Below are 22,549 nucleotides of genomic sequence, written 5' to 3'. Positions count from 1 at the left end.
GGGGGTGGGGCGGCGGGCAGAGAGGTTGTATAGAATGGGCGGTTGGGGGAGAGTTTCTCCTCCATGTTGGCATTGGTTCATATGCCCTATGGATGGCATTGATCTCACGTGGATAAACTGTGGGGCTTGTTTGGGGATCGAAGACTTCTACCCCAGTTTCTCGAAGGTTCTTGGCCTCAACCTTTCACGCTTCTTGGCCTTGCAGGGATGGCCTCCCTCCAGTGGAACGACCAGACCTGGGTAAGAGCCCGTGAAGGCTCTAGGTTGTGAGGTGGAGTGGAGATATTGTCCAAGGTGTTACATTTCTCTTGGGGTAAAAGATGCCGGAAAGGAAGTTTGATGAGAAACAATCTTTAAACTGCTTGCGGCTCCCCAGTCCTTTATGGCTGTGTAGTTGTCTCTCATTTTTCTGGCCTCAACAGCCCGTATGTAAAATGGGAAGAAATGTGTAGAAATGTGTAGATATCTCGCCTGTGGTACCCCCTTTTTGTCCCCAAATCGACGGACATTCCCACAGGTGAGCATATAGGTGCCTGCTAGCAGCCGGGCAAATAAAGACGTGTCCTCTTAGGAGCCAGTAGAAGGGGAGGTTTAGGCCAGAAGGTTGGGTGTTGGATTTTAGTGGGGACCCTCCTGTCCGGGAGCAGTTCCCAGGGCGGGGGCCGTTGGTAGGTGAGGCTGAGCTTCAGAAGGGAGTAGGGTGTTTTAGCTCCTGATAGCAGGAGTTCTGGGCAGCTCTGCCTTCCTTGAGATGGGTGACTGCCCTGTGTGTGTGTGTTGGGGAGGGAGGGTCACTTTATAATTTCCCTTGAGGAAACAATTCCTCTGGAGAACGCGTTGTTGTTTACTTGTCTCCGGGGCTTTGTTTAGAGGGGGAAGAAGGCAGGCGGGGATGATAAAGAATCGAGCTGCCCTCGAAGTGTTTGCCTCTTTGCTGCTTCTCCGCTACTGCAGGGGAAGGAAGGAAAGAATTCAAGGCTGAATGTGGGAAAATAAAGTTCAAAACATGAGGAGAAGGGAAAAGGGGGGGGGAGTCGGGGTGAGGCAGCCGGGTGCAGCTGGTGGTTATAATAGCTTTGGAGGTTAGGCAGCTTTCTTAAGGTGTCTTAAGCTTTCTTAAGGAGCAAGCAAGATGCCTGGTATTTTGAGGTCCTTTTAAACCCGCCAGCGATTACCCCCCAAAAGCCGGCAGGTAGCTTCAGGAAAAGGATTTGGGCATCAGGCCAGTCTGATTTGGAGGTGATTATGGACAGGCCTGTCCCCATCCCCAGCCAACCTCTCAAGCCATCTGCAACTTGGCGAATCCCCTCCCTTCATAGGAAGAACCCCAGAAATGAGAACGAACCAGTGGAAGCATTTCGCCAGCATCACTTTCAGTCTGCAGAAACCTGCCCGGCTTCGCTTGCTGATCTGGGACTCGGGGCACTGCTGCAGGCCACAGGAAATTGGTTTAAGGAAAAATGAAACTCAAAAATCTTTCCCATCTGGCTGCTCCTGCATTTTCCCCTGAGTTCTGTGTTTTATCAGGTTCTGAATAATCACCTTTGTAATCCTAAAGAAAGTCCCTCAGTTGGGAATTCCTGGGGTAGGGGCCCCCACCCCCCCGGGAAAGGCTGTTGGAAGGGGGTGGGGTGCAGCCTGGGTTGGGGTTTTTCTTAGAGTGGATGTTGTGTGTGTACTTTCACAGGCGTGAGAAAGGGAGTTAAGGCACCTTTCTTTAGATCTTTGGAAATAGTCCCTGAGTTGTCAGGTGCTTCCTCCCTGTTCATGCTGTGGTTGAACTGAGGCGGAGGCTGACTTTCAGAGGCTCGGTGCCCCATTGGCCTCGGACCACGTGGCCGCCCCTCCTTCCTGCCTTCAGAACCACCCTGAACGCTTTTGCTCTCAAGCCTGCTCCTGCAGGTGCTGGTGACCCGCTCCCCCAGCCCCTTCCTAAATGGCAGAGGCTCCCGCGAGGGGATTTGGCATTGACCAAGCGCTTAGCGTGTTGGGCGCTGTAGGCGGTATTCGGCGTTTTATGAGAGGGCGCAGGCTGGTTTTGCCATCCGGCTTGGCCATTTACCCATCAGACCATTTAACTTTGCGTCTCTTTCCTCATATGCAAAATGGGGGTCTGGTGAAGGTCAAGTAAAGTGGAAGCATCAGGCGTTGGGTGTGTACAGGTGAAACTGAGGAGTGCGAGCCTCCCTCTGCTGTACACGTTGAGGACACGTTGACTAGGGCAACTTGCTAGGTGCTTTATTAGTCGGGTACTCTTTACAGCACCCTTACGTGTTCAGATAAGGAAACTGAAGCCCAGGGGAGTTACCAGGAGGGCACAGGCTGGGGTGGGACCCAGGCAGTCTGCCTCCAGAGCCTGCTTCTCGTACACCCTTGCCCTCCCCCTTAGGCATATGAAGCTGTTGAATGGTGCGTCCGTCAGTGAGCTTAGTAAATTGGTTCAGCTGGACTCTGGTCTGCTGGGAAATTCTATTTTCTCTTTCCCCTAGAACAGGCATGGGCACGCAGGTGTCTCCTGTGTTGTGCCTGGCTGAGCCACACCTCCTCCATTACTGAAATAAGCAGCAGTCCACCCCGTCCCACTTCTCCTTTGGGGGTGCGGTAGGGGTCGCCCCAAGCCCTGCCTTTAGCTGGCACACCCCATCCCTAATTGGGTTTTCTTAAACTGCTCATGTAGCTGACCTGTTCCCGGAAGCCTCTTTGATCCTGCTGGCCAGACCAGATCCTGTGTGCCAGACCTCTCTCCTTTTATTTTCTGGGCCCTTCGTACTCCCCTACACATGTTCCAGTCCATAGTAATAAGGCTAATTCCAATTTTGAGGTTCTGACATCCTGTTATTAACACCAGTCCTCCTCCTAAAACTTAAAAAAATATAACTGTGGATCATGTAGTTAAATCACATCTGACCAAAATGCACATACTGGGCACGTGACTTGAATTTTGGGGGGAACCGAGGGTTAACATGAAAACCTCTTTTGTTTCAAACCTTGCTGGAAATCGGAAAGCGCACTGGTTCACTTAACTGCCTTTGTATGTAAAGGGAACACAATAGATCTTTTGATTATCCAGAATCACGGAGGCCTCTGGGTCATTCATTTGGAATTGAACTCTCACTGTCTAAGACTGCAGAGATGGAAAGTGGAGAAGTTGGGTTTTTGAAAGGAAATAGAAGAAAGAGGTTCCTTCCTAAAGGCTCATTTTCTTATTTATGTTCCGCTCAAAGTTGAGGGCAGCCAAAACAAAAAAAATTCTCAAATCGCTAAATCTGCTTTAGTTAACTACTCTGGTTAGTTTTAACAGTTAAGGTGAATTTTTATTGAATCGTTTTGAGAGTTTCACTAGAGCCCTTAGGATGATTACAGATGGCACAGTAATAGAGGCTTATTGAGGGTAGAGATTAGCAAGTGTTGAAATGTTCTAGTGGGGGTGGGGGGAGTCCTATAGGAGGGGGTGTAGGGGAGGTGATGACTGCTGCTTCTAAGTATTTTCCTCAGGTTTTGCTCTATTTATAGTCTGGCATTTAAAAGAAACACAATCCTCTGGTTTTGGATGCTATGCTTGGCTGGCTGTGACCCCAGGCCACGAGCTTTCATCTTGAACTTGGTTGTTTGCTGTTAGGTTGGCCTCAGCCTCTGAACTCTTTGTCTGTGGGGTGGGGGGAGTGGGGGGAAGGGAAGTACCAGGCTTTGGGGAACAGGGAAGCCGGGCTGCTGAGACAGAACCCCCAAGAGAGTCTTTGTACAAATTGAGATGCTAGATCTTAGTGGTACCTCAGGAACCACTTGATTGGCCTGAACTGGGGTGATAGAGAGAGGTCAGATGAGGTAGGCGTGTGCAATAGGTTCACCTCCTGGTGTTCCTTTTGGGGAGCGGAGAAGGTAGAGGTGAATCCCCTTGGAGATTTTGCTGAGAGTCCCTCTGAACCCCTGGAATAAGTGGAGGAGCCCTGACCTGTCGATCCTCCCCACAAGGGTGGGTTGACATGGATAAAAGGACACGCTGCCCTCCGCAGGGATCTTTGTTCACGTGCCACTCACCTCACTGCTGCAGGCCCCTTCCTGTTGCTGAAAGAGTCACCATCCAAGCGCTGGGTCGCGCCATCACGTCACCCTCAGAGGTTGCTTAGAACGGTGCTTGGCACATAGCAAGGCTCATCACGCGTTAGCTGCTGCTGCCACTCACCTCCTAGATGCCCCTACTGTGCGATGGGGCCATCCACGCACAAGTGTAGTGAGCACAGAGTCAGGAAGACCTTAGTGCAGGAGAAAGGTCAACTGACTTTTTGTTTTGAATTATAGTGAAAAATACATAACGAAGTTTACCTCCTTCACCTCTTTTGAGTGCTGTTCAGTAGGGTTACGTATATTCACATTATTGTGAAAGCAGGTCTCCACAATTTTTTCAACTTGCAAAACTGAAACTCTAGACCTGTTAAACACCTCCCCTTTCCCCCTCTCCCCAGGCCCTGGTAACTACCATTCTACTGTTTCTGTGAAGTTGACTGCTTCAGGTATCTTATAAGTGGAATCGTACAGTATTTGTCTTTTTGTGTAAAATGGTACATCCACTAAGGAAGACCCATATAGAGGTTCCTTAAAAAAATTAAAAATAGAACTACCATATGATCGAGCAGTTCCACGTCTAGGTATATATCAACCACCTTTTTAAAAAGCTAGAGAGAGAAGGGAGGATAGGATGGTGGATCTTTCTTCACCGCAGCCCTCAGGGAGGTGTAAAACTGCATGACGGTCCTGTATTGCAGCCAGGGGGCAGAGGGGTGAGGGCCAGATGACGAAGCTCTCTGGGTTTAGCCAAAGAATTTGAACTCACCAAATTTTTGCCATTTTAAGGTAGGGGAGTGAACAGCATTTCAGAAAGTTTCCTCTTCCTTCACAGCTGTTTGCAACTTAAAAGAAGTAGAGTATTCTACTCTAAATTATCGGCTGTTTCTGTGGGCTGATCGTTTCACCCTATGGGTGTTCTGGTAAGGATGCCTCCTCTCTTTCTCCTTCCAATGTGTTGGAGTGTGGGTCTTTCCCCAAAAGCCCACAGATCTCACAGCACCTCCCCCAAAAGAGCCCACCTGCACTCCCTCACACCCAGCTTGCAGTTAGGGTACCTCTGTCTTCCTTCCATGAACCCCTTGGGAGGTCCAGGTCTGGGTCCCCTCCATTTGATGACCTTCCCAGATTATACCTTCTTTGCTTCTGTAGGTAACAGTGCGGGTAGTGTGCTCCAGCTCTGTACAGCTCTGCCTGAGGCATCTCGGCTTTTTGTGAGCAGTTAACCTGGCCCCCAAACCTCAGAGACCTGGGCAAAGTTAGGGGATCACAGAAGGGTCCCTCCCTGCCAGCTGTCACTTCTGTGTGCACTGAAGCCTCAGAAACCAGGTGGGGCTTTAGCCCTCGGGAGCTCAATCTAGTTGGGGAGAGAAACAGGGCCACAGTGGTGAAATGAGGGAAAATGTAGTCCTGGTGCCCAGTGATGGGTTGCATATGGTGAGGCTGGAGAGATGGATGAGGGTCAGAGGGCCTCAGAGGATTCGGTTCCTGTTTCCTGAGGCCTGTAGAACCCTGTGGCCTGTGGGGCATCTGGCTCTGAACAAAACATAGCCCCTGCCCTCAGAGAGCCCCTACTCTAGAGAAAGACAGGTGAGGAGCTTGTTACCTGACATTGGTAGGTACACCTGGAGGTTCCAAGCATGTACCGTTGAGAGATTAGTTTCTGCTCTCGAAGTTAAAGAAGGGGGGATTTGAGGCAGCCAGGAGGGATGAGTGGTGTGAGCTGCAGCCCCTGGGAGCTCTCTGCTGAGTACCTCCCATGTGCCAGGCTGGTTCTTTTACCTGTTGAACCTGTCCTGTGGGTGAGGTGTTACTTCTCTGCCCATTGTCTAGGAAACCGAGGCCAAGGGGTTTGCCCAGGGCTACATGGCTAGCCAGAGGCTAAAATTCACCCTTCCTTGCTGACTGCAGAGCCTTGGGGCCTGACCAGGAGTGGAGGTAGAGCCAGGAGGTAGAAGTGATGGGAGTGGGCAGGGATTGGGGGCCGGAGGTGGGGGTGATTCCAGCTAATGGTTACTGAGCACTTGCTTCACCACAGGCAGTGGGAACTCTTTATGTGCATCGTCTCGTAATCCTCACAGCAGCCCTTTGCTGGAGGTACTCTTACCAGCACCACCTCAGGGCAGGAGCAACAGAATGGATAGTTTGAGTTCACTCATTTGCCCGAGGCTGTACAGCTAGGAAGTGGAAGAATGTGGATTTGAACCCAGAGCCCACACTCTGAACCATTCTGCTCGATGTGAGCCGGAAAGGTGGCAAAAACAAGCAGCAAAGGCCTAGAGGTGGGAAAATGGTGTCTTCAGAACCTTAGGGTGCATCGGGCGGTTCTCTGTGTGGCTGGCTGATTACTCAGCCTTGGGGCCTTGAGCAAGTCAGTCTCCTAGTCTGTGAAATGGGACAGTAGTTCAGTATTGCCCTCAGGCCTGCAGAATCCACATTTGACTGAGTGCCTGACACATGCAACTGGTGATTTGCTATGTGTTAGCTGTTCTCTGACACCACGTCTCTCTAGGGTCGGGGGTGGGGTGCTGCTGTTCCCGATGCCCAGTTCAAGCCCCACTGTATATTGAGCTCCCAATCTGGAGATGGAGACACAGATGATAAAACCCACCAAAACTCCTGGCGGAGTCCCCACCATTTTCCATTTCCTGCACATTCACCCAGCGCCTCCCTCAGTGGAAGGTGTATTTCCTCTTCCCTTCCAGCAGAGCCCTGCTCCCTCCTCTGCAGAAAGGGGACCAGGCTTTCTCTGCTCAGTCCCGGCTCATCCCAGGCGTTTGTTAAAGCTCTTCCCTTCCCCAGAGGATTCCTGGGTCCAGATGGCCTCATGGGTGCCATCCCCGGAGGGTGGTCACGCGGGATGTGGGGTCAGAGTTGTGCTCTCCCTGGGGCCAGACACCACCCGTCTCCCCTCTCAATAGGCCCTTGCTGGCCAGGTCCCTTGGATTGCCTTTGAAGTGTCCATTCTGGTTTTCCCCTCCTAGCTAAATATTTAGGTTTCCTGCCGAACTGTTTAGGCAGTATTGTGTACTTCTGGCTGTTGTCACCTCCCATGGCCACTGTAATCTGGCTAAGGTTGCCTAGCTGACGCCTCCCATTAGGGAGAGGCTTGCCCCCAGGCTAGGCTAGAAGCTGTGTGGGGAGGGGCTTACCTGGGGGACAGGGCCAGCTTGGCTGTTCCTGTAGCCTGGTGGCGGGCCCTGTGGGTTGCAAGGGGTATTGTAGGCCACAGCAGCTGAGGAAGACACAGCGGAGCCCCTCCCTTTGTCTGTGTGACCAGTGCTTGGGGCTGGAGCTGGCGTCGGGAAACCCTTATCTGAACCACTGTGCAGGGAAAAGCTGATTCTAACATGGATTCTGATCCTCCCCACAGTACTGGTTTGTGCTGTGTGACCCTGGTCAGACTTCACCTCTCTGGACTCTGCTTCTTGGGAGTAAGTTCAGCCTTTCATTCAAGAAGGCTTGGAGAGCCTGTTAAATTAGGCCCAGCTAGACTGCAGGAGCCCTGTGTGGGCAGCGCCATGTCTCCCTACTCAGTTCCTAGCTCAGTAAGTGACTGGCTCAGAATGTGTCTGTTGGGCCCCCGGGTGCCCAGTGGTGTGCCTGGCTCAGACGGGGAGGCCAAGATTCATGTGGACCTTTGGGTTGGAGTCTAGTCATGAGGGGCCCAGCCTCCTGCCAGGTCAAGGTGGTTACCTGGGTGAATTGAGCCAGGCCGGGCTCTGGCCCCAGAAAACAGAAGGGGAGCGGCTTTATCAAAATTTACGCCCATTTCCTCCTTCTAGCCTTCCAGCCTCACGAGGCGTTGCCAAGTTGCCTGGTGGTCAGCCACAGGCTTTAAACTCACACCGCCTTTGCAAGCTGCGCCCTGAGCCCCTGGCTTCATCAGAAAGTAGGAGTGATGGTATCTGTCTCTCAGGGCACGAAGACCACAGGAGAACACAAGAGGAAGGTGCGCTACGAGTTCACCTTTAAGACCAGCTCAAGGTTATCTTCTCCCTTTTGAGGGACTTTACAGAACAAACAGCTCTGCTTCTCTGGGTCTGTTCATCGCCAGGAGTCCCCTTACGCCTTTCCCATGGGATGAACAAGGCCTGTCTGCGTGAGCACGCCTAGCAGGCCTGTCCTCCCCAGGGTAGGTGGTTTCTGCTTTCAAGGAACTTGAGAAAGAGCAGAGACCCAGTCCTTTGTGCAGATATTTACCAGGCACATACCATGTGCCCAGGCCTGTTTTGAGACCTGCTGTAAAGGGGATGAGCCGTCCCTGCCTGTCAGGGAATGTCCTCAGACCACGTACCACGAGGGCACGAGGGGTGCGGGGTGGGGCGGAGCAGGGGGAAGGCCAGGCTGTTTGTAAGGGAGAAGGGTGTGTTCCTATAGCCCTTGGGCATGACTGCAGCCTGCAGGCATTAGGCCTTTTCTACCCCATGGCGCACCCCTTGGGGCAGAGCTGACTAGGGACGTTGGCACCAGGGGATGGAGCAGAAGTGTTGCCTGCAGCACCTGGGTGATACCCAAGCTTTGCACCCTCCCCACATCCCCACCCTCGGCCTTACCATGGGTCTCTGCAGACCTACTCACCTAAAGTGCCTTCCTGTGCCCTCTGTGAGGTCTGGCAGTGAAATGTCATCCCTTTTGCTATATGGGAAAACTGAGGCCTGGTGAGAAGCTGGGACAGACCGTCTCTAGAAGCAAGCTTGGGTTAAACTAGCTGTGCTTGCCCAGGTCCAGAGCCGTTCTTCGCCAAGCCAAGTTTGTCACCCCACCTCCAGTCCCCTTTTGAACAGCCTCTAAATCAAAATCTTGATGTGTGTTAGGGTGCAGAGCACTTATTTCACTTACACTAAACTGGCCTGATTTCCTAAATTGTCCCAGCACACCCTTTCCTTGAGTGCCAGCTTTCCTACGCACTAGTGAGTTTTTCTGAAATAAGAGGCAAAGGTTGAAGTTGTGGTCAACCATAGGCTCAGAAAAAAGGATTTTTTTCTAGGCCCTTCAGAGCCTGGGGCAGAAGTAGTCTGATGTCTCCCCAGGGAGTTTCCCCATCACAGGACCTTGCTCCCCAAGTGTCTGAGCCCAAGGAGCTGTTGTTGGCTGGTTTCTTGGAGGCTGGCAGGGATGGGGGAGGAGGGTCAGGCTCTGGGTGCCACTCCTGGCAGCAAATCATAAAATGTGAGGCTGAAGGGAGCTTAGTGGTTATCTAACTAGCCTCCCTTTAGAGCCCTGAAGCCAAGGCCTAGACCTCGGGAGGTTATGTAACTTTTCCAAGGTAACTGTGCTCACCAGGGCGGGGAAAGTACAATAAAGGAGTAGGTAGAGCTAAGTGGGGCAGTTAGGGAAGGCTTCCTGGAAGCAGAGGCCACAGGAGGTGAAAGGTAGTCAATTACTGCCACGGCAGTCAGGGATCCTGATAGAGTGAGATTGGAACGCTTGACTCAGAAAACCCTCCATGGCTTCTCCCCCAGACTCAGAGCCAAAGTCCTTGCAGCAGCCCAAGTGATTTGGACTCTGTTCCCTGTGTGGTCTTGCCTCTGTCTGGAGCCCTACCCTTGATCCCAGCTCCAGACAGGAGGCCATGCCCTGAGGGTGGGGAGGCATTCTAAAACCCTGCACACTGACAGCAGGTTTCAACTTTTACCAAGAACTCAGGTCTATGTCCACTGATAACATAAATCACCCTGCAGGTGGAGCGGAGGGAGGTGTTCCAGCAGTCAGACCACAGCAGTGACTGCAGCTGGCACCTGGTGAAGGAAAGGCAGGTGGGGGCCATCCCCCACCCTGGGGACTCCCAGCCGTGGGACCACAGACAACGTGGAAACTCATTTTGCAGATAAGGCAACTGAGGCGAATAAGTTATTCAAGGTCACACAGCTAGTTAGTGGCCTGGACCCAGGCCTTCTGGGTCCAGAGCCAGAGCCCTGCCCCACTTAGACCCCGTGGTGTCCTAAATCAGCTTTCCCCTGTGCTGGGCCACCAGCCCCTCCTAGAGACTGAGTTTTCTCCTTGGGCCCTGATGGCTCCAGCTCCCCGGAAGCGGGCTGTGCATGCTTTCTGACCCTTCGCTGAGAACTGCTCTCGTCAGCCTTTGTGGGTTCTGACACTGGTCACTGTTCTGACCACATTGACCATATACAGGTTTGTTTGCTCTTCTCAGCGTGAAAAGTCTTAAAGCAGGACAAACCTGCGTTAGGTTAAGTAGGTGCCGCAGCTCAGGGCGGAGGCCATCAGCTCCATCCCTGCCCTCCAGCCTGTTCCCCTGGCATCCTTACGGACCTGTCAGGCTCTGACCCTTCACTGCAGGGTTTGTGGGTCAGGGGACCCAGAGACCGAACTCTCGAGAAAGAATCAAAGACCTGGAGTCGTGAGGTACAGTTTAGTTTGCTTCTCGGCTATAGGGTTCCTGTCTGAGTCCGCACATTACCTGCTACCGCCCCAGCAGCTAAACCCACACTTGTGACACATCCCTGACTTGGCTTCCCCAGGGCTAAGCCCGAGCTGCGCTGTGGTCTGCACCTTGGGAGGGAACAGCTTTCGTCTTGCCTTTCTCCTGGGGTGTAAGCACTGCTCAGATCTGCCTGCGTGACTGGGGACAGACTGGCTGTTTTGTAGCCTGCTGAGGACCCCGGGGCAGGCCCTTCACGGACTTGAATGTTGATTTTTGGCTTGGGTGCTCCTTGAGTCTGATGCAAGGTTCTTGTTCCTCCCATGCCCCCGGGTACAGGATGGCACCTGTTCAGACCCACTGGAGGAGAAAGAGCGGCAGCCCCATCCCCTCCCCATAGCTCCTGTTCAAATAAAACTCTTGCCTCCCGGGTCGAGGAATGCATCCTGACAGTGTTGGCTTTGGAAGAGTGCCCTCCCCTCCTCAGCATCCCGCCCCCTTTGGAGCAGCGGGTGGAAGGGCTGCCTCTGGCTGAGGGATAGTGCTGAGTGGGCTGAGCAGAGCACGCTGGTGCAGTAATGTCTTGTCAGCACCCCCCGGGGAGCAGGAAAAGGGAGGGTGTCCTGATTATCAGCTTTTCAACACCCCATCCCCCAGACTCCAACGGCAGCCCTGAGATCTACTGATGAGTGGCCCAGGGACTGGGGATTGGAAGACAGAGCCGGGTCCTGGGCCTGGCTCAGCTGACTTGCTGTGTGACTGGGCCAGGTCACTGCCCCTCTCTGAGCCAGGGACTTGTTCACTAAGGCCAATTAGACTCTTAGCGCCAGCTGTATGCCCAGTGCTGGTTCAAGGTTGTGGGAATTATGAGACATTATCCTTATCTTTGAGGTTGGGGCCGGGCCCTGCGGTGTATATGAAGGATTATTGAATAGGGGTGCAGCATGTTGTAGGGGACTCGTGTGCTCCAAGGTAGAAACGTTGCCACAGGCTGGGGCCGCCAGGGAAGGCTCCCCTGGGAAGGCTCCCCTGACCCTGGAGTTGGCCTTCTTTTGAGCCCCATCATTTTCTGGTTACCTCCTTCTCCCCCACGTCAGAGCACATTGCACTGGGGGTTGTGCCTTGTCTGCACTCCTTCCCCCTCCCACGAGGCCCTCGACTGCCCCATTGGATCCCAAACCTCACACTGTGTACGAGGGTAATGATTAATGAACATCCGAACCGTGAAGCTGTGTCTCTCTCTCCTTTGGACTCTGTCCCACCAGCCCCTAAAACCCAAAGGTAGGACTACCAGCGCCCACCTCCAATCTGGAAAACTCCTGCCCCGGGCCCTTCGCATGGGGACCATGCCTGGCCAGATTCTACCCCAACCCAGCAAGCACTCTGGGACGGCCCCCCACCCTGCTGCCCATCACGTGCACGGGGCACATGAGTGGGGACGCTCTGCCCTCTGTTGGGACAGGTCGATAGGTTGTCTGGGGAGGTGCGTCAGCATCCCCCTACCCTCCCACACCCCTGCCCCGGGCGTGCACCTGTCTGGACCCAGGGCTGGCTCCCCAGGGCTGGGGCAAGGCAACTTCTGAGTCATGAGGGGCCACTTTTGAGTCCTGCTCTAGGAAGTTTCTGTCTCCACGATGCCAGGGCTTCAGAGTTCGTAGGTCTCAGTCTTGGCATGCCCTCTCTCTTTGGAATGCCCCAGGGCTGAGGGCTCCCTGTGGCCAGACGCCCCGTCTCTTCCACCAGCTCTGTGTTGGCGTCACTGTGTACGTGTCTTAAAATTTTCACTTGCCAAAGCCGGTTTCCATCTGTGTACACACTCCACTCCCAGCCACCACTGCACTGCACACAGGTTGATCCCTGCTTATTGAGTGACCTGGTAGGCTCTGGCCTGTGGAGTAGGAGACCCTCAGACAGACCAGCAGGGGCACCTGCTGGGGCCCTGGGGCAGGGGTGGGTTCCCAGGGCTTCGATTTGGTGTTCTCAGTGGGGCTGAGCTATGAGCCAGACTTCAAGTGAGACAAAAACAAGACGGGGGTGAGGGCAGCGGGAGACTCTAATTTCATGCATGGTGCCGTGTTAGCGTTGAATAGTTGAAACTCGACGTGAAAACAGAAGGCGGGAAGCAGGGTTATCTACGCCTTTTCTTTCTCTGCTTCCCTAGTTTTCCGAAATGCCGTTGTGTTGCTTTTAAAGCAAAGAAATCGAATTTTCTGAAACGGTAAGATGCATGCATATCGCGTCAGCCACTTCTACACTGGATATTTTTATGTACGAGCACACAAAGCACAAATAAACATGGTTCTAACAGCACATGCTCCGAAAACTAGTGTCACTTCTGAAATCGCTAAACAACATGTTATTTTTCAGTTTAGCTGCCAGAGGGGTGGCTTCCTGGGCAGCAGTGCTGTTGAACGCTTTTGAGGGGAAGGGTCTCAAAGACTGGGGAAACCAGGTGGGCTTTCGGTCTGCAGACCAAGAAGTTTGAGATTGGACACCATCTGATGGTCACCAAGAAGGGAGTGTGGTTCCCCAGGAGAGGCCTGGCAGAGCTGGGGGAGTCCCAGGGGCTGTCCCCAGCGTTGGGGTCAGTGTCCCCTACAAGGGAGGGGATCCTCCAGAGGCCCACAGACAAGTATTGTCTTAGCCTCTGTGTCTGTCCAGCTCTTCCGACTCCTGTGGGGGCCCAAGAAGACTTTGCCCTCCTGGCCTTTTGGACTGACAAAAGACACAAGCACAGGAAAGATTTGGGACAGCCCAGGACCATGCGTGTAATTCAGAGCCCAGAGCTTGCTGCAGGCCACGGCCAAGGCTTGGGTGAATCCAGGGGTCCAGGGTAAGGCAGACCCTGCCTAGGTAGGATGCATTGTGTTTGACTGCATCAGTATGTTAATTACCACCCACAGGTCCCTAATTAATTTTACTTTAACATGGTATTACTAACTATTGTGGCTGTTTAATTTTTAATTAAGATTCATAAAGTTTGAATTTAGTTCCTCCATCACACTGGCCACAGTCGGGGGGCTCAGTAGCCACATGGGACTGTTCAGATAGTGTCCCATCAGCACAGAGAGTTCTCTTGGGCAGTGCTAGAATGCTGATGGGATCTGTGGAGGTTCCTAAGGGCACACTGGCTTCTCTTGGTGCCTAGTTAAATCCCATCCTGCTCTGGGGTGGATGAGGTCAGAGCTGGCCGGCAGCCTTGGAGTGGGGAGGGTGATGTGCTGAGAACCTGAGGGGGGGTTGCCCCGTCCCACCCCCCGGGAAACTTGCAGGCTCCTCTGAGGTGAGCATCCCCACCGGTCTGGTTCACAGAAAGCGCGGGTTGGCCGGGGTCTGCTGAGTGCCCTGCCCGCTGTGTCCCATCAGGCTCAGCTGAGTGTGTATTTAGCAAGGACAGTCCTGGCCTCGCCTTGGCTTGTCTGCTGCTTCCTTGTGCTGTCTTCCTCTGTCGTTGTAACTCCTCCCATCTGCCTGTCTGTCTCTTGTTAGACCCAAGGCCCTCCTGGGCAGGGCCCGTGTCTGGCTCTTCCCTTATTTTGCCCACGTCAGGGCACAGGGCCGGTGCTTGGCAAATTCTCAAGGAATCAATCGACCTGACTTCGAGCTGCGTAACATGAGGAAACCTTGCCCAGGACCCTGGTCCCATCTTTCCTTGGGTTAACTTAGGTTGGTAGATCTGTACAGGGGTGTTGGGGGCTGGTATCTGGCCTGATGTGGCATGTGTATCAGGCAGGAATGGCTCCAAAGAGGGGAATGCCCAGAGCCTCGACGTGGGAGGGAAGGTGAAGGGAACCCTGTTCCCATCTTGTCCTCTTGTCCCCCTGCTCTTCCTGGGAGGTAACCCATGAGGCAGAGGGCAGGCCATATCCTGGAAGCCCACTGCTAGATCTTTGGTTTAGCCCACAGTAGCCCAGGCCAGGTGGCCATCTTCAGCAGATGCGAGGGCAAATGGACCTCCCTAGACAAGCCTGAGAAGTGGCCACTCCAGCTGCCACTCAAAGTGTTTCGTGGGAAACTGGGTTCTGCAGGGGGACAGGATGCAGCCACTTGAGGAGCGGGTCTCGCTCCCCTGCTGACCCTCGCATGACTTAGAAATCTGGTGGCATTTGCTTTCCTGTCTCTGAGCCTCCTCTGGCCATGCACAATGCACCGGGAGGCTGGGGGAAAGCCTACCCCCAACGGCAGTGGGTGTTTAGAAACTAGAAGTTCAAAGTCAGGGGCATCTCTAGCTTTGCTGGTGCACCTACTTCACGCTCTTCACGTTCACACCTGCTGAGCCTTTGGACCCATGGCCCTGTGAATTGGTGGGGAGATAGCATTTCTCCCGTTTGCTCAGTAATGAAACTGAGGTCATGACTTGTAGGGCTGAGGAATAGCTAGCGCTGTGCAGGCGTGGGTGTCAAATGTTCCTGCACGCTCCTAGGAAGGTTGAGGGCTGCCAGAGCCGGGGTGGGTGTTAGGGGGCTAAGCAGCCTTAGCAAATGCTCTTGTGTAAAATTGCAGCCCGGCTGAAGGGGAGCGAGAGAATGTGTGTGTCGAAGGCGTGGTGCTGGTCCTTTCTGCCTCCCGTGGTTCACAATGGGGCTGCCTCAGAGTCAGGACTCTGCTGATGTGCCATCGGGAGAGTTTCCAGTTCCTGTGGCCCAGCCTGTCCCTGGTCCTGGGCCCCAGGTTGGAGGATGGGAGGTTTTCCTAACCACCCCCCACCCCAGCACCCCTCACCTCAGCCCAGCCTCTCTGTGCGAGGAGGGCTCGCTGTACTTTTCCATACCTTCAGCACAAAACAGCTCTCTGTTGCTTCACCCTGGTTATGCCCCAGTCAGCCGGGGATGGGAGGCGGGTGGGGGACTGTCCCCGCAGGGTGGAAAAGCTGAGGCGGCTGTGCCTTTGTGCTTTTGTGGCAGCGAAGGCAGGGGAGGCGGGTGGGGGGCACCGGTTGCATGGATCAGGCTCTGTTCCTTTCCCACTGTATTTGGGGATCTCCTTTGTATCTCATCGCTGTGATCTCCAGATAGGGGCCTTGGTGGCCGGAGCCCCTGGTGCAACTGGTGTGGTGAGAGATCTGTGTCCGGCTGTCTGGGGCTTGGGGAGTCTTCACTTCAGGGCACAACCCCCCTTGCATCCGGCCTCGTGATGTTCAAAGTTGTCAGCGTCGTGGTCTGTCTTTGCTCTTGTCTCTAGTTGTGACTCAGTCTTCCAGTGGTGAAATTTGATCTGGGATTTGATCTGCCATTGAGGCAGAAGGCCCCCCACCCTGCAAAGAGTACCATCCACCCCAGAATGCCTGTGCCGTTTCGCTGGTCGTTTCTTGTACAATTTATTCCAGAGACGATGGAGACCAGCTGTTGTCCGTCTCCAGCTGGAGACTGAACTAAAGGAAATGGGCTTGGACTGCAGCCGGGGGGATTTAGGTTAGAGTCAGACAATAAGGAAGGGTTTTGTGACAGGTGGTTGGCCCTCAGGAGGATCTGCAGGGGGCTTCGTGGAGAGGCGTGGGGGTTGGGTCATGCTTGGAGGCAGCAGGGCCAGGTTTGGGGGGGAAGCGGTGGTTTGTAATAAACAGGCCTGGAGGGTTACTTCATAGGCATGGCGAGACTCCGCTGTCACCTCTCCTGCAGGATTAACACCACCGCCTAGTATCCCCGTGGCCTGTTTTCTTTTCTTTTTTTTCTTTCTTTCTTTTTTTTTTTTCCCATTAGTGAAGAGGTTTACAGTTTAACCATCTGGTCGTCTTAAACAAATTATAATAAGTGGGTAGACTTAATAATCCCTTATCATCAGAACCCTAGCCTTCAAGGATGGGCAGTTACTTATTACCCGGAGCTGCCAGCCACAGGTGAAGGGAGAGGGGAAGGAGCAGATGGAGGGGTCCCTTTTTTGGGCCCCTGGGTGGAGACAGTTTGACGGTGGTCTGGGGTGCTGTCCTCTGCTGGGTAAGAGGTGAGGGTGTTGGCCTCATCCTTCTCCCAAGGGCGTGGGTGTACCTGGATGGGATGAATGTGGTGAGGCTGCGGGCAGCTTTCATCCCGTGGAGGGGGAATCTGGGGGTGTCAGTTGCTGGAGAGCCTTGTCCTCAGGAACCCAGCAAGGGGGCCCAGGGGAGGCGTCTGTGTCCAGAGGAACAGGGCTGGCAGCTCCCAGGGCTCAGGAGAGCTTTATGAAACAGAGCATCGTTTTTCCCCTCTGCTGGAGGAGCCACGAAGCAGCTGCATGCATGGGGCCCGGGGTGTGGGGCGGACCTGTGGCCCTCAACCCTGACACCCATCCTGGGCACCCCCTCTCACTGCCTGCCGGCCTCCTTCCTCAGGAATCCTGATGGTTCCAAAGTCTGCCGTGCAGCTGACTCACCAGGGCTAGGACCTCTGGGGTCTCTGGCCTGGCAGACAGGTAGGGTGGGGTGAGGTGAGGAAAAGGCACTGGGCAGAGAAACACAAAGCCATCACCCCGGGTGGCCACACCTGCCAGGACTGCCCACCTCATCCAGCCAGAACCCATGTTAAATACAGCACCAGCGCCCATCTTCGCCCATCTTCATGCCCTGGAAGCGTGGTTGTGGAAGGCATACATCTCAGAGACTGAGTTGTCATTTGGCACATACCGAGTACCTACTGGTGCCAGGTTCTGTTCTGGGAATGAGGGATGAGTGAAATCTCTGCCTTCAGAGCCTGTAGTCCCTTCGGGGGAGATAAATAGTAGGCCAGATAGCAGATACCTGATAGAATGTCATGGGGCGATAAGTACCGTCCCAAGCCCTGATCTTCCAGGTGGTGGTCGCCAGGAAGGAGGGCATTGCAGTTGACAACTGGCCAGCTCTGTGTTCACAGCTCTGGAGGTATGTGCCCGGGCACAAACCCTCGGAATGGAGGTGGCCTCCCCACCGCCCTGTTCTTCCCAGTTTACTTTTCCACCCAGTGCGCATCCTGGATGCCCAGCACCAAGCTGTGCATTTTCACGTAATCTGCACCCCAACCCAAGGAAGTCTCAGTACCCCCGCTTTCCAGAGATGGAAGGAGAAGCTCAGATGGTGAGAGGACATGCCCCAGGTGACCTGCTGGTGGGCGATGGAGCCAGGAGTTGAACCCATGCGTGTCTGCTCCAAAGGCCAGGCCTTTCCCCGCTCTGCCCCCGTGCCGCCTGCAGAGGGTCCCAAACTTGACGTGTGTGACTTTGCAGTGGATCAGCAGCTTGTGTCGTCCAGGCTAATGTGTGGGCGGGGGCTCTGGAGAATGGGAAGCATAAGGTGGCACAGACAGGGTGGGGCTGCGGAGCTGTTGATGAATCTCCTTCAGGTCATCAGCCCAGGATGGGGAGATGGCAGTACAGCAGTTCCTGCGACCTCCTTTGTGGCCTGCTTGAGGGCTGTTTTTAGAAACCTTGAGGAGCTGGTGACTTCCTGTGTTTGCTCCTTCCACCCTACTATCAGGTTGGGGTAAACCTAAGGCATCTCTGGGTGAGGGGGGAGCAAAGCATACGCTCATCCAAAATCATCTCAGGATTAGATCCACGGGTGTGACTGCACACCCTTTTATAGCTCTCCATCACCTGTCACCCGTGTCTGCCTGTCTCCTGTCACTCACCTTCCCTGATCCACTTTGGTTGGCATTTCTGAGCCCTGTCCCAGGAAGGGGGATGGGTGGCTTGCTTGTTTGGTGCAAAGGGCCCTCAACTGAGAGTCAGAGGGCTTCCGGCTGGTTCTTCTCTGTGCTTTGTCATCAGCTTGCTGTGTGAGCTCTTCTGTGTCACTAGCCCTCTCTGATCAGTTTCCTCAGTTACAAAAATGGGAATAACAATATCCATTTTGCTTGCCTTGCCCACAGGGTCTTGAGTCTCAGATGAAATTAGGGCCAGAGGAGTGGTAGGTATGAAAGGTGCCTGATTAATGGATGGGGTTTTGGCCAGGAGGCGGGAGATGCTGGCTTTGCCCTCCTCAGCCTTGTTACAGAGGAGTTGAACAGGACCCAGAGAGGTTTGCCGGCTTGCCTGGAAAGGACAAGCCAGGAGCCGAACCCTCTGTGTGGATCTCTCTCTCCCTAGTGACCCATACCCCTATGGGGAAGGACGGGGGTAATCTGCACACCTGGCATGTTTGAGGTGTCCTGGCTGAGTAATTTCCTGCCCTCGAGTTGTTGACCCACTAGTAGGAAGATGTCTGCTGGCATCAGTCAAAGTAGAAAGATGTCAGATACTCCCAGGATCTGGATTCTGGGGGCAGAGGAGGGGCCAGGTCATGAATCCAGGCCAAGCATCCCAGAGAGGGAAGAGATACTAGCACAAGGCCATGGGGTCGGGCCACAGCCACCCAGAGCAGGGCAGTGGTTGTGAATTGGGGGTAGGGAAGCTGCAGGTGGATGAAAGGTGCCCCTCTTGTCATTTAAGCCTCACTGCATGTTCCCCCTGCCCCAAGCGCTTCAGAAGATGAGGCAGGGGGTGGAGTTTCAGAACATGGCTCCAGGGGGTTATCTGGTGTGTGTGTTTGGGTGGGAGGGGGCTCTTTCCTACTCCCCAGGGCCGGCTCTCAGGCAGCAGGACTGTGGAACCGGGACTGGGTCCTTGAGGTCCCCTGGGTCTGCACACGCAGGGATTTCCAGTCTCACTCATCAGCTCAGCCCTCCAGGTGCCTGAGAACACTTGCTGACGTCCCATCCTGAGCTCAGGCCCCACCAGCCCTCGTCTGTTTGTTTTAGCCAAACCCCCGCAGCCCACCCGCGGGGGCAGCCAGTCCCTGCACTGCTCTGCCCTGGCCTCAGCTCTCATGGGAGGGGCGCCCAGCTGCCCCGGGGGAGGGGGGAGTGTTACCGTCCCAGCCTGAGAACAATGGGGGCAGGGTCACCTGCCTTGTTTTCATTGTCCCTCCTGAGTGCAAGCAGGGCCCCCGGGCCTGAGAAAGTCGGAAACCCAGAGGTTTCTGCTGAAAACGCGCTCACCTCTGGCACGGGCTTTCCCCCGTGAGCGTGAGACCTTGCAGCACCTCTGAGCTCTGCAAAGGCTGCTGAGAGATGGCCCAGGAGGGGAAGCCCAAGGGTGGATGGGAGGACAGTCATCCATCCATGGCTGCTGTGCTGACCCCTGGGGCGGGGCTGGACTAGGCCTTCCCCCTAACAAGGAGTGAAGGTAGTTCGGGTCTGGGGCAGTGGTTTTGAAATCGGCTGTACATAATATTAGAGTCACCTGGGGCAGCTTTTAAGCATCCTAGTTCCCAGTCCACACCCCAGGCCATTTCTGTCTGAATCGCTGCGGGTAGGACCCAGGCATGAGTATTTCCCCAGGCTCCCCCTGGGTGATCTCCACGTGCAACCAAGTTAAGAAGCAGTACTGTAGGGACCCCTCGAGCGTGCCTTGAGGGTGAGGGTGGGATACACTTTCCACCTTGCCTGATGAGGGTGTGTGGGTTTCTGGGGTTGGGGGGATTGTATTTTGTACACCAGGCGCGTCCTCGGGCTGGCTGCTTCCTCCCTGGGCTGAGGGAGGGCAGCCTGGCCAGCACCAGGCAGGTTACTTTAGGGACCAAGGCGAAGTGAGGTGCCTTCCTCATCCTGCAGTGGGATCTGGGAGGGAATGAGGAATAGGGCTCGCTTCTGACTCGGGCAGCCCGGCTTGCCGGGGGCTCAGGAAGAGCTGGAGCTGGTGACCAGTGAGCTGAGTCCTGAGAATGAAAATGTATTTTCTCGAATGTGCTGTGGATTTTCCTGGAGCTTGGGAGGTGCTGAACTGGGCCCTGAAGTCGTGGTTCTAGGCAGAGGAAAATGTGAATTGTCCCCAGACAGGGGGACCCCTGTAGTCATAGGCCAACCTCCTCATTTTACAGAGAAGTCACGTTGGCGGAAGTCAAGGGTTCCTGGAGGGTCTCGGTAAGCAACGTGAGCCGCACCGGGGTCTTCCTGGCTGTACATTGACTTCCTAGTGCACCAACCGAGGCTGCAACAAGTTGTCTTTCCTTCGTTCAGCTAAAAACATTATAAATATCCGGGTAGGCATTGGAGCAAAACTGAAAATGCAGATAAGCAAACCAGAAGTCTGCCAAGTCCACATTACAAGAGCCCAGGTCTGGTCATAACTGAGATGAGGTGCGGCCCTGCTGCACCTGACCCGCAGACACCTGCTCCCCTCCTGGGAGAGACAGGGCCCGGGTGAGCCAGGCCTGCAGCTGGTGTAGGTGTCAGGGTGGCACCACTGGGCCCTCGCCAGTGCCCCACTCATAAACTGGGCCCGCCCCCCGAGCCACACCTGGTCACCTGGGCTGCAGGGAGAGGGCGGGAGGAATACCGAGGATGCCTTCTCCCTGCCCGCGCATCCTCCCTCCTGGATGGGGAGCTGGAAGGCTGAGCCCGGCACCCACACCCATCACCCCCACTTAGGCAGCGGTGAGGGGATGAATCACCTGTGGAGCTTGTTAGCCACTCGGCGCCCAGGTCCACCGCACAGAGTAGCTGCGAGCGAGGCCCAGGCATGGTATTTATTTAAACTCCCAGGTGGTTCCATTGGGCAGCTGGGAATGAGAGCGGCTGCCTCAGGGACCGGGTGGTATCCAAGGTCTCTGAGCCTCAGTTTAGCATCTGGAAACAATTCCGATGCCCCTCCCCCGCCCCCCGCTTTAGGAAGGTTTGAGAAGCTGAGTCAGCGCGAGAGAGGGAGAGTGAGAGGAGTGAAGGTAATTGAGGGCTTTGATAATAGTCTTCAGTCCTCTAATTCGTCTTGGGAATAAGAGAGGTAACAGGTGCTCACCTTCTTGCCAAGGTACTTTGGGTCTGCCAACAGTCCCCGAAAGACGGTCAGAGGGAGGGCTGGCCAAATAGCTGGACGAGTGAGCTCTACCCGCAGCCCCCTGCCTGCCCATTCCCCCTCCTTACACTGCGGCAGGGAGCCCCAGTACATGGGATCTGGGGCCCTCCCCTGCCCCCTTTATCTGTTCATCAGTTCGTGGTGTTAAAGGTCAAAAACATTGTTCTGAACGAGCCCAAACTCTTAATATATTTGCCTGAAAAGTGCCTGCGTTAGGTTTACTAATCTCCACTTCGGTCTGTTCTGTTCAGAAGCGCCCCCAACTCCCTCGGCCCCCTACCCTGAGGAGGTTCTTTGTTAGATAACAGATGGACGTGCAGACAGATGTGGACACGCAGGAAGGAAGAGCCCAGCCCAGAGCAGGGGGCGGATGGGCATTCGGCTGCCTTGTGAAGCTGGGGGCAGCTTGGCGGGGGCTTCAGGACTGGGGTTCAGAGAAGCCACTACGCCTGGCCTCGGCCTCACCTGGGGAACGCAGCGCGAGGACCAGCGTGTGGCCTTGCTCCCTCTGCAGCCGGCCTGCCTTGCTTGGCTGTGCGGGAAACCGGCCAGGGTGGCGGGGAGCCTCTGGCGGGCAGAGGTCCGGAGAGATGGGCCTTCTGACGGATGGGGTGGCACATCCTGGGTGTGCCTCTGCCAACTCAGGGGGAGCCTTAACACACACCCCGACCCCCAGGTCCCCCGACTCGCTGTCCGGGGGCCCAGGAGCACCTACCTGCTAGCTTCGGTGTCCCTGTTCTCACCCAGGCTTGTCCTGCAGGTGCAGAGAAGTAAACCCCTCGACCTTTGATTTACCTTTGGGGACAAGCGGTCTTCCCCCCGGGGTGTCAGGTCACCACTGGGTCTGGTTTCCTCATGACACTGACTGTAGGTACGTTCATTCAGCGCTTCCAGTGTCCTAGGTGCTTTTCATGTTTGGGGTAGGTGCTCTTTTTGGCAGATGGAGGAACTAAAGCTGATAGGCTGTTACTTACCCAGAGACTTGGTGCCAGCAATTGAGAGAGGACCGCCCCCTGCCCAAGTCACACCCAGGTCAGCCCCACATTTCCATGATCTTCTCCCAGAAGAGGGCCAGGTCTGGTTCGAGAGAGAGGCCTGTCGCCCCCCCTTTATATTCCTTTCCCTGTTCTCCACACGTCCACAGCCCCCTAGGAGAGTTTCTGGAGGGGGCAGGCCTCCCCTTCCTGCAGGAGGGACAGTCCCTCCAGTCACCCCAGGGACTCTTCCAGCCCCACTGCCACCCGCTCTGCCCTCTTGGACGAGGGGGCCTTTGTTTGCCTCCCTCACCTCACCCCTTCCCAGCCCCCGACCCCCAGGACCTTCAGC

At 54.9% G+C, this 22,549-nt stretch overlaps 1 protein-coding gene across 2 annotated transcripts in view; it reads left to right on the top strand.

Moving 5' to 3' along the window:
• The window catches only part of KCNK5 (potassium two pore domain channel subfamily K member 5), a 36,535-nt gene that overhangs the window by 1,324 nt on the left and 12,662 nt on the right, over positions 1-22,549 (top strand). The window lies entirely within an intron of this gene.

The sequence above is a fragment of the Neophocaena asiaeorientalis genome, unplaced genomic scaffold, assembly GCF_003031525.2.
Source record: "Neophocaena asiaeorientalis asiaeorientalis breed wild unplaced genomic scaffold, Neophocaena_asiaeorientalis_V1.1 scaffold46, whole genome shotgun sequence".
Lineage (NCBI taxonomy): Eukaryota > Metazoa > Chordata > Mammalia > Artiodactyla > Phocoenidae > Neophocaena > Neophocaena asiaeorientalis.
The sequence above is the reverse complement of the archived record's forward strand: the minus strand, read 5'-3'. Positions and strand labels throughout refer to the sequence as shown.